Source organism: Papaver somniferum, chromosome 11 (assembly GCF_003573695.1).
Source record: "Papaver somniferum cultivar HN1 chromosome 11, ASM357369v1, whole genome shotgun sequence".
NCBI classification, from domain to species: Eukaryota; Viridiplantae; Streptophyta; class Magnoliopsida; order Ranunculales; family Papaveraceae; genus Papaver; species Papaver somniferum.
In genome coordinates, this window is record NC_039368.1 from 80,960,169 (window position 1) to 80,972,682 (window position 12,514).

Below are 12,514 nucleotides of genomic sequence, written 5' to 3' on the forward strand. Positions count from 1 at the left end.
AATGAGTGTGATGATGTCCGGTTGGCGGTATATGATTGTGTACTTTGGAACGCGATACAACACGCGCACCAAAAATTTGATACTTTCACTGTTACTGCATTTGCCGAGAGGGCTTATCCAGAGACGGATACCTTTCATCTACCGTTTGGCGAGATGGCAATAACTCCGGATGGTTGTTTTTGAATCACAAGCCTACCAATTACAGGAACAAGTGTTCTAGAAGGCTATGATCACTCAATGAGTTATGAATGTCTTGAAAAGTTGGTCGAAAAGTGTCTAGGATGGAGCTCTAGCAAGTCATAATGTGAGTTTAGAAGAGCTGCAAAAGAGCCTGACGAAGGTGATGAGCATAATCCGTTTAACAAATACCGCACGTGCAAGAACATGTTGAAAAAGATCAAGATGACAACCTTGTTTGATGAGTTTAGTGGGACGATCAAGTTGGTTCTTGAACGAAATTTGGTGATGACTGAGGTAAACATTAAGCACCATGTGACTGCTTATTTGTTATATCAACTAGGAACCATTTTCTTTCCCGACACTTCAGGTCACGTGGTAAATACCCATTACCTCCAGTTATTGGACCCCCTTGATGAGGTGAACAACTACTGTTAGGGCATTGCGGTTCTTTCATTCATTCAAGCGGATTTATGAAAAGCTTCGAGGCTTAGGAGTGTTTTCTTTGGAGGGTTATACACCCTTGTCCAGGTACGTCGTTGAATTATCCTTTGTGTGTTTGAAAATTCTCATTGTGAACAAATTGAACTTTGTTTTTGATAAGTGAATGAATGTGTATTGTTACTAATCATACTGCGAGTGTATCATTTGTGGGTTCTTCTCATAGGTTTGGGTGTACGACCACTTCCCTAAACTGAAATTGTCTCATGCTCACAATCCTTGGCCTTATAGGAAGCCTGCAGATGGTAAATATGAATTTTTGAACTCACGGGACAAGAATAAGGAAGAGAAGGTGTTGAGGTTAAGGGAGAAATTGGATGATTTAACGGTTGAAGATGTAGTTTTTCATCCATACACCCTTAATGAAGATGAAGAAGAGGAAGATGTTGATGTTATTGGTTTCTAACATGTCGCGGGTTACAATGAACCGTTGTTTTATCCTGGCGGTTGTACAATGTACAATCCTCGAAGAGTATTGAGACAATTTTCTTGCGTCCAAACTGTCCCAAAAGCGGAAAAGTTCAACTTCAAGGTGATGAAGCAGGGATCTAAGAACAGCAAAAAGAATTTTTTTTCCCAAATACGAACCTGCTCCATCTGTGGCCCATTGGAACAACTTTGCAGATTATATTGTTCCAAATGAAGACTTTCCAGATTCGTATGATGAGCCAAATGTCGCTGACCCAGGATACATTCAATGGTATGAAAGATTTTCTCATCCTCGTGTGATAAAAAAAGTCCAACAAGCCCGTGCTGAGAAAGCGAAAGCGAAGGAAGTGGAGAAACAATCTCAGAAGATTATGAAGAATACACCTACCTGTGGTGATGAGGCCTTGGTCTTATGGAATGTGGCGGTAAGAGATTTACTCTTTTTTGTGCTTTTCAAAATGTTATGAAATATTGAAAAACAAATAGTCATTTATTTATGCTTTTGATTGCAAAAAGATTAGTCAGGTGCTAAATTGATGGCAAAGATTCGGACTGGAGACCCCATGGACACTCGAGAACAAACTGACCTCTACAACCAATTGGGTATTGTTTTTTCACCCAACAATGTTGAAGATCCAATGCCGGTGAAAAGGAGTCGCCAAGAAGAGGAAGATTCTAGTCGAATGGTTCAACAACAAAGCAGTGGAGAGGACACTCATAGTGGCGAAGGAAATGCTAAAGCTCCTAAACGCAAGAGTAGAAAAGTTTCTCGTAGTGGTCGTCGTAAATGAGTGATTGCAACAATTACTACTTTATTTTCTTATGTTTGGAAGACTTTTTTATTGCGGATTGGTAGTTTGTTTTCTTATGTTTGGAAGACTTTTAAATTGTGGCTTTGGTAGTTTATTTTCTTATGTTTGGAAGACTTAAAACAATTAATTATGGTATCCTTATGTTCTTGATGTTCAACTCATGTTTTCCATTACATTTTTTAGATTCAATAAGGTAGTTCGGTTTGATGGCTATATTTCAGGTATAACCAAACTCTGAGTTCAATTTGATCGCAATATTTCAGGTATAACCGAACTCACAGTTCGGTTTGATCACAATATTTCAGGTATAACCGAACTCACAGTTCGGTTTGGTCGCAATATTTGAGGTATAACCGAACTCCCAGTTCGGTTAGGTTCAGAATTTGAGGTATAACCGAACTCAACTCTAAAAGAAAACTCAGAAGTTTCAGTGTTGGGTTCGGTTACCTGGTAAAAAGTTCCAGGTTACCGAACTTATTTGTTCGGTTTCCTGTAAAAAAACAGTATGTTACCGAACTATGGGGAACAAAACATTTTCCTAGCCAATGTTTTGTTCGGTTACCTGCAAAAATTTACCAGGTAACCGAACCCAATACTGGAACTTCTGATTTTTTTTTGAGTGTTGAGTTCGGTTATACCTCAAATTTTGAATCTAACCGGACTTTAGCTCTGAGACAACAATGTACTTGATCTGACTCAAGGAACGACTATTTTTATATCCGTTATACACCTCAATGGTATATATATATGTGTCTTATGGTTACCATTTGTTTCAAAATTTCATAAAAATGGCAGTTCCTAGTCATAAATTTACTCTAGAATAAGATCTTTCTCTTTGTAGAAACTACGTACTATGCTATCCAAAGAGGGGTGACGAACGAAGAGTGAATGGTATTATGAGTAATAGTTTTTGGGGGGAAACTCATGAGAAATTCTGCTCCGAGATAGGTAACCCTCATAACCTTGACCAAATGGCTTTGTTCATTCGATTTCAAAAGATTAGAGAAAGAGTTGTGGAATTTTTGCCTTTATTTCGGATTGTAAGGAGGAATCGACTTAGGGGTGAAACATACGAGGAAATCGTTTTAACATCAAAAAAATGAATGGAGACGATGGAAAAGAAAGGATTTCAAATATGAAGATCATTTCTGCATCCTTAAAGACTTTTTCATAGCGTGTATGGGGTATTAAGTGTTATGTAATTTTATTTCGGCAATGTCCTGTAATTTCATTTCCTAACCGAACTTATGTCATGTAATAGTTGGAAGATGTCCTGTAATTTCATTTCTTAACTGAACTTATATAAGATGCATTTCAAAAAACACAAAAATATGACCAAATAACCCAAAAAATAAGACCAAATTCCAAAAAACACAATCTTTCATTCTTATGTTCATGTTTAAATCATCCTTAGTCTAATTAATGGTACATTTAATCATCCTCAAGTGAAATTTTTCCTTCGTGTATAATTTTGTCCGATTCCCACAAAGCTTTCCACATCTCCATGTTATGTTCATATATAATGCACCAACCCAACATTGTGTCAGGGTTAAATCCAGTCCAATAAGAGTGACTGCAGATCGGAGGCAATGGACAATTGTCTTGTAACCGGAGACCGATAAAATGGTTTTTTTTCAATCAACGCAATCACCACTCTTCTATGTCTAAGTTTCTCGACACATATGGTTGTTTTCGGAGTGTATGTGAAACTAGCACCTTTTGAAAAATAGTGAACCACGCAATTTAATGTGTCGGCGATTAAGTGCCCACATATCGGCATGCTCATCCAATGATCCCTTGTGATTGGATTTGCCCCGTGGAGACGGATTTGATACCTAACGAATTGCATATTGAGACTAGCATCTCCATCGGCCAACATTGTCTTGTAAAATTCCGGTTTCTCCTTTAGATTCATCAACAACCTTTGACATTGACGGACATAAGTGATTTGATTATCGTTATATAACTTGGCACCGTGAGTGAAAGTCCCTAGTTGTTGTACGACAACGTGGAAACCGCAATTACCATCCGGAGGGACGTCATCGGTGGATATGACGCAATCTCTAATGTAAGGAGGTAGATCTTCCAAGAACCTTTTATCAAGATTGGTCCTTTCTTGAAGAGGTGGTGTATCATTAATTGAAGCCTTTAGCTTCACGTCTCGTTGAGTTGGTTGGCTCGGTTCCGACGGAGTAGGTTGAGAGTGCAACATTGGTCCTTTCTTCTTCATATCACTTGTCTCACCCTTTTCAATAATATTCCTAGCCCTTTTCTTAGAATCTTCTTGGTACTTCGCCGCGATATGCTCATGCCCCGAAGGATCTCTAGTAAAAGGGGTCATTTCACTTTTCCTCTTAGCTAACACCTTTGCATATTCGCTAACTTTTTTTTTTGTTTATTTGGTTTTTGGCCTACCTTTTCCCTTGCCTTTATTCGGTTCTTGCACATTCTCCAAAGTGTGTTGATAAATGATTGGACGCATGTCATCCCAAAAGATTTTCCTTTCGAGTTTGTTCTTGTTCTGGTACATCTCGATACGATTCTACCCATTTCATTATCACCAAACTGTTCTCCGACATCGCCCTTTAGAGGAGGGACAAAAATTAATTGTTTCCAATGTGGATTTATATCGCTTAAAGGATATGCCATGTTCATACTTAGCTATCATGTGGCGACAAGGGATTCCCATAGACTTCATCATATTGCAAACACACACCTCATACGGCTTAGTTACCCATAGGTCGATCAAATTCACCTCAACCATTAAAATATTAATGCAAGCATGTGAAACATTATAGTGTAGTCCCTTGAAAAACCGAAGGTCCTCCATTTTCTTGATGTTACCACCTTTGTCTACAATCTTTTTGTACTTCATGATGCGGCTTTTTTGAAACTTCTCTTTAAATATCTCAATCTCGCGGTTGAAGCAACTCTCCATTGCGTTAAACACAACCACAAAATTATCGACACATCCAAAGAGATTTTTCTTCAACCGGTGGTGAGTCGATTCTACCAAACTTGTCGCTTGGTTCCCAAAGTGTTTATGGTGGTTGGTAAAAGCATAAACGAAGCGCTCTTTGTGCGGTTCCAACCATTGCTCCACCACATACGTTACAATATCCTCGGGATATTCGGGGTTAGACCAATGTTCGGTAAATTCGGCAAGATTTAGATAATACTCTTCTTCGGTGAGAGACCAAGTCAATGCCTCCCATTCCCCGAAGAAGGCAACCCATTTAGCAAGATTTATGGTGTATTGTTTATCGAATACCTCTTTTGCATCCGCTTGTTTATCTTCCGGTAGCTTACTAACTCTTCCAATCCTATCCTCTTAGGTGGAAAAAGTTGAGGATTGCACCTATTCATCACATTACACCATATATGAAATTTACAAAGCATATTATGCGCTAGCGGGAAGACTTTCTATATTGTGTTCATCAATGCTACCTCATTATCCGTCACGATAACCCCGGGGATATCATCATCTCGGTAGATCGCCTTCACTTGTTGTAGCGCCCAAGTATAACTTGGTTCTTGCTCGTCCTCTAGAAAACAAAAAGCAACGGTAAATGGTGACTTCGTCGACGTACGACCAACAATTTTCAACGATGGCATCTTGTATTTGTTTGTCTTGTAAGTGCAATCCATTATAAGAACTTCATGGAAGGATTGAGTCAATTTAACACTCTTCGGATGAGCAATGAAGAGATGAGTTATTTCTTCTTCCGGACCTACCTTCTTTTGAACCGCGTAGCCTTTCTCTTGAGCCAAAAAAAAACAATTGTTGCATTACTTATCTATCCTTCCATTCATTCTTTTTAATTGTCTCATTTGAATTGTAAATGGTGGACAAAGATGATACGTTATCCGGGTTATCTTCCTTTAATAAGCGAAGTATAACGGAAGGTGGAATACTCATTTTCCTATACTTCGTAATTTTTTCCATTTCTTGAGGAGTGAGCCTTCCGGCCATTGCATGTCCTTCAAGATCTTCCGGACGAGGGTGGTTATGACGACCTACCACCTTATCCATAGCTAGAAACCATTTCTTCGTTAATTTGCTCTTGCTAAATACTAGCTTGAACGGGCATTTAATTTTCTTTGAGCATGTTGTGTTCTTCCTCGTCGTCTTTCCTTTATACTCATAACCCTTCCTTTTATGATTAACATCGGGATCTACACTTCTCTCACAAACCATTTCAAAACGAGTTTGCCTTTATTTTCCATTCAAAACTAAGACACACTTGACTCTCTTAGCATGTTCTCTAGCCCAATTCTTCGCATCAATAGGTAAGTCAAATACCAACTCATTAGCATAGTGATGAGATGTATCTTCGAACAACATATTAACCGGAGAAGGTTGATCATCCATTGGTATAGGTTGGCATTTCATATACAAGAAATATAACAATATCAATTGGAATTACATTAGAGTTCGGTTACTTGTAAATTTTATCACAATAACCGAACTTGAGGTTCGGTCCATAAAGCAAAGTTGACATGTAGCCGAACAAATAACAAATAAAAAGTTCGGTTACTTCCTATTTTATCTAGGTAACTGAATAGAATCCTGGAACTTCAGATTTTTTGTTTGTTTTTTAAGTTCGGTTGTTTGTGCTTTTGTTTCGAGTTTGCGAAACAACCGAACTTAATACACTTAGTATGTTCTTATATTATGTAAAGTTCGGTTAGCTAGGTTGTAAACATGCAGTTTGCGAAACAACCGAACTTTGTACACTAAGTTAATTCTTATGTGTACGTATGTTCGGTTAGTTATTGGTTAATTGGTTGCGAACCAACCGAACTTTGTACACTAAGTTATATCTAATTTTTACGTAAAGTTCGGTTTGTTAATTTGTTGCGAACCAACCGAACATAACACTGGAATCCTAGAAACTTCCATTAATGGAGAGTTCGGTAACCTGCGTGTTTGGAGAAATTAACCGAACAACACTTTCAGATGAGTTCGGTTACTTGCGTGTTTAGCTAACGTAACCGAACTACATTTCCAGATGAGTTCGGTTACCTGTTCTTCACATAAGGTAACCGAACAAGCCCAAATCCACTTGAAAAATGTACATTTTTAGGAAATTTTTGACCAATTCAACATACATTATCTAAGTTTGAGCATACCTGGACACCGAAATACTCTTCCTCCGGTTGTGGTTGATAAAATCCATCATATTCATCTTGAGATTGAGTTTGGGGAAGAATAGAATCACCATCTAAGAAATAACTCATATCCGGATCATTGTAAAGATTAACAAATACTCTAGGAGAGGATGGGGATGAAGAATCAGATGAGTTTTCATCACTTGAATACCCAAACTTAGTGAATTGGAAAAAAAATTATTTTCCATGTTTTTCTCCTTCATCTTCTCTAACTTTACTCTCTCAATAATTCTACTCATCTAATAAAAAACCCATCTATTAATTTTCTCACTAATTATTTTTAACTAAATCATTTCACTAATCACAGCCTAAAATTAATTATGAGGGTAATTTAGGTATTAATATAAATATCAGATATGGGGTGACCTAGATTTACTTCTAATGTCTTTACCCAAAAAAAAATCATGGTCCAAAAAAAAAAACAGTGGTGCCCAAAAAATCGTTCTAACTAAAGAAAGATTTTGTGGGCACTATTCCTTTTGGAGGGGATCATGATTCTCATTTCATTAGGTAATTTGAAATACCCTTTATCCACATATTTTAGTTAATGGCCAAAGTGTCCATATATTATTTTAATTATTTATTTAAAAAATTATTGTTTATTTTATTCAATTTTTTTTTAAATGTTCTTAAAGAGGATGCATAATCATTTGTCTAGGTTTGATGTCGGTTCAAATAAGTGTTTTTTTTTTCACAGATTAGGGATTGTGATTCTGAAAGGTGTTGGAGCCAAGCTTGTCTCTAGGATTGAAGCTTCTTGTCAACCAATGATCATGATAATTTATAATTTATCTAAGAAATCTTTTTTTTTTTTATTAGGTTTGGTTCTACGAGATCCTGATTCTAGCAATATACAAATTCGCATGTATTTTCCCACAAACCCATTACTTTTAATTCTTTTTTGATTGAAAAGTAATAATCATCAAAGATTCAAAATAGAGAGAAAATGGAACTTAAAATAGCAAGTTGATTTAAGTTTTAAAAAAAAAAATCATAGTTTGTTAACCGAACTTTCTGGAACCAAGAACACGAAGAATACTTCGGCTAGAACGGAATTTTTTGGGCGTAACCGAACTTTTTTATATAACACAAAATGCAGAATTCGGTTAGTTCACAGAAAAAAAATTTACTCAGCCGAACTCTTTTCTGTAAACCCAAATGCTGAGTTCGTGAGTTCGTATTTTTATTCATAGCCGAACTTTTCTGTTCATGTAATTCGGATACTTTTTATTTATTTTCTCCTACCCAAACTTCAAGTTCCACTAGATTTGTTTTTTTTCTCCTTAACCGAACTCTTCTCTGTAACTCATATGTTGAGTTCGGTTATTCGTATTTTTTTCCCTAACCAAAATTTTCTGTTCACCTAGTTCGGCTACGTTTTATTTATTTTCTCCTAGCGAGGTTCGACTATATTATTTTTTTTCCTCCTAGCCGAACTAAATACAAAAAAATTTTAAAAAAGAAAATTAAAAAAGTTTAAAAAAAATTAAATCAAAAACAAAAGTAAAATGAAAAGGTAAATATTTATGTAATTAATGGGTAAGTTAGTCATTTTGTAACTTTAACACCACTTACAAGCGTAGGACGAATGGGCACATCATGGTCCCCTACAAAAAAAGAAAAAAAAAAGGGTGCCCAAAAAATCGTTCTAATTGAAGGCTGTGAAATGCAGACTGATGGGAGAATAAGAAGATATTGTCCTCTAGGGAAATCAAACAATCTCTTCTGCAGTAACTATTCCATGAACATTCTTTTTAACATTTACTAAAATCAATTTTGATGCCTCTCTTTATAAACAGAGCAAGCGAATGGCTACGAGACCAATTGTGATTAACGATGCAGGTTCAACCCTTGAAGCCTGGTAAGGCCCAAACAATGGAGGGGTGCTTTCTGTCATCTATCAAATATACCAAAAAAATTAAAGTTGATAATTCTATATATATAATGTACAAAACAATATTTATCTTAGTGTTTTTAACTTATTAAAGGCCGTGTAGGACTATAACTGAAACATGTAGTTTTTTAACTTATATTTGTTGAGTCAGTTTATCTTCTTAATCTCTTCGCATTCGATTTTTCAATTTTGTTCATAATATACTACAGTGGAATCTCAATATATTAATAACCTCGGGTCCAGTTATAAATAGTATAACAACATCTACAGTTTAATGTTGATGATTTTTCAGCCTTGTCTTAAGAAATTTATCTCCATATATTAATAATCAACAATATAGTGAAAAAATATGGATCTTGTTATACGAAACTATTATTCATATAAGTTCTTTTGGAATGACATTTTAATTTGTTCGGAAGAAAATAAATTAATGATTTATCTTCTAATATATGTAATAGTATTATTAATAGTTATCAAAAAAATCAAAAATTCCCTAATAGCATCACAAGTCATGGATATATACATGCATTTCTGTATGGAACAATAAAAATGTATGTACATCATCTAATACAATTATAAATACATTGAACATACACTGAACATAAAATTTGTGTGTATCTCTCTATATTAATAACTGAAAAATATGGGGGTACCTAAATACACCACCAACTTTTTCTTAGGCAACCTGTATGGACAAACTTAAATATAATTCTGAGAGTTCAACTTAATGAATCTCAATCAAGGAATAATATTCAGAGTTTTATCTCTTTCTCTCACAATCAGAAAGTTGACATAACCAAATCCGTGGACCTGATTTACGTGTGAGAGTTCTTGGACGATCTCAAAAATCAATATCCAAAAATCAATCAAGTCGTATCCAAAAACAACAACAATGGATGTATCTACTTGAGTGAATAACGTACAACCTGTGATATTTCAATTATAAAGATAAACAATATAATGTGGGAAAAAAAAGACACCAAAAATTTTGTTAATGAGGAAATCGAAAATACAAAAAAAACCCGGGACCTAGTCTAGATTGAACACCAAACTGTATTAAGCCGCTACAGACACTATCCTACTACCAATTAACTTCGGATTGGAATGAGTTGAAACTGAATTAAACCCTCACAACAATTCAGTTACAGTCACGCTCCTTCCGCCTCTTGAATACCAGCAAGACTCCACGCAATTGATTCCCTTAGATGACGTCCTTTACAGCCTAAGAGTTGCTTCAACTCAATTGGAGACTTTAAACCAATCTGCCTCCCACAGATAAGCATATATGTGTGATGTTTTGATCGTAAATCAAGGTGACACTGGAAATCGATAGCAATAGACAAAGTATAGCTAACCTCAAAATCCGGACTTATGCTTCCCGAAGAGCAGCCTAGATTATTATTCACCTCACAAGTATTAAACTTGTGGAATCAACAAATTCTGAGATGAAGAGAACTTTGATGATTTATATCTATCTTGATTGATGGAGCAATCTCAACAATCTATCAAGATCAGGATACTCGAGCTATCAAGATAAACGATAGATGGACCTGGATTCACAAATCCCTATGAAGTTTTTGTAGTCGATAAACCCTAGAAGGGTTTTAGGAAGAGGACAACTAGGACACACAAAAAAGTAGTGTCGGGATTCAAAGATCTTAGTTGCTTGAGGTTCCACTTTTATAGACTTTCAAAGCATAGGTTGCTTTAGGTTTAAGATAAGATAGCTTTGGAACCAAGCAATCAATATCCACTGTTATATGAATCTTTGAAATGTGATTGACATATCAAGATATACACTCTGGTTATGATGAATCGTAACCAAACCGTGTATAAAGACAACGTTCATAGCCGAAACTAGCCGATTGAATAATAAACTTAATTATTTTCATAAACACTTAAAACTTTAAATTTCAATCACAATCATAAGTTATAATGTGTTCAATCATGTCTATATAGTGTTCTTAGAGATTTATTCAAATATAAATTATACCATAGAAATAATTTTATGTGCATCTTTAAATATTCGACAGGGAAAGTACGTGTACCAAGTACATGTACTTCATCCTTGTTCGTGACTATATTTGTCATGGTACATGTACCGGGTTTGTGTACCCTTAAGACAAAAATAAGTTCCAGAACATACAAAACTTTTTTGATTTGCGTACCGGGTATGGATACCACACTAGCTTCAAAACCTACAGTTCTTTTTCGGTATACCATTCCTGGTTCACGAGTTCACAGACTTTTTGTGGTATGGATGTCAGGTATGCGTACAACTAAGTCGCTGTCGAATTACATCTACGTCGGTACGTGTACTGGGTATATGTACTACGCCTCCGGACCTATAATAGGTTTCCCACTTTGTTAAACTGGTATGCATACTGTCATGTATCCAGATTCGTAGTAGTTCAATATTTATCTCTAGATTAATTCGAAACATTCACAAATAACATCAATGACACATATCACTTTTCCAAGATATTTTTGAATGATAATCTTGATTATGAACAATAAATTTTTTCTTCACCAAAATTCATCTAGTATGAAAAAATGTTCATTAAGCTTAGTCATATATATTTCGAGGACTAATTACAAGATAAACTTGGCATGAAATTCTTGATATGCCTAAGATAGTCTAATTAGTTATGCGACAACTTCTCATAGATATAAAGATGAATATAACTTGAGAAATAGGTGGTTCAGTCTTAACTTACCTTTTGTTGAAGAAGTTCTCCAGAAGCTTCGGTTGATCTTCGCCTTCAAACGGTAGAAAGCAATGATGACTGTCGTGATGTCCTTTTCTCAAATACACTTCTATTCTAATCTAAGACTTAACTAATTGTAGACTAGAAATAAAGATATATTTATGACAACTAAATTTTACAACAAGCTTGAGATAGCAAGACTTGTGAGTTCGACCGAGCAATTCTCTAACAATCTCCCCCTTTGTCGATTTTAGTGACAAAACTATCAATACATATGGATAAAAAATAAAGCTTTAAAAAATCCTTGAATCCATCATGTGCTTGATTTCCTTGATTTCTTCAACTCCTTGAATTTTTCGTTACTTCAAGTTGCAATGATTCTGAATGGGTCCAATCAGCATCGTTGTTGTTTAAGATCCGTATCTGTATCAATAACAACTTCGAAAACGAATATTCTAAATCATTGTTATACAGAAACATAGGGATTTTTATTAAATATTTCTAAGGACCTAAATGTAAAAATATATATACATAGCAGATCTTAATCACAAAGTTTCATTTCTCTCTTTCGATTCAGCAACTTAGGTTTAGAGGAGAAAAACTATTAGTGCATTTTCTGAATTTCCATTGAACAGATTCAACTAAACAGATTATCGACCAACCCCATTTTATTTGAACGGATTACCCTCACGGCTTTATTTTCTTTCAATCGAATTTTTTGAAGTTTGATATTATCATCACAACTTTGTTTGGTTTCAATTGAATACCAAACACACACTATCAGTTAGTTAGACAACAAATCCCATTTACCGATTCAGTAT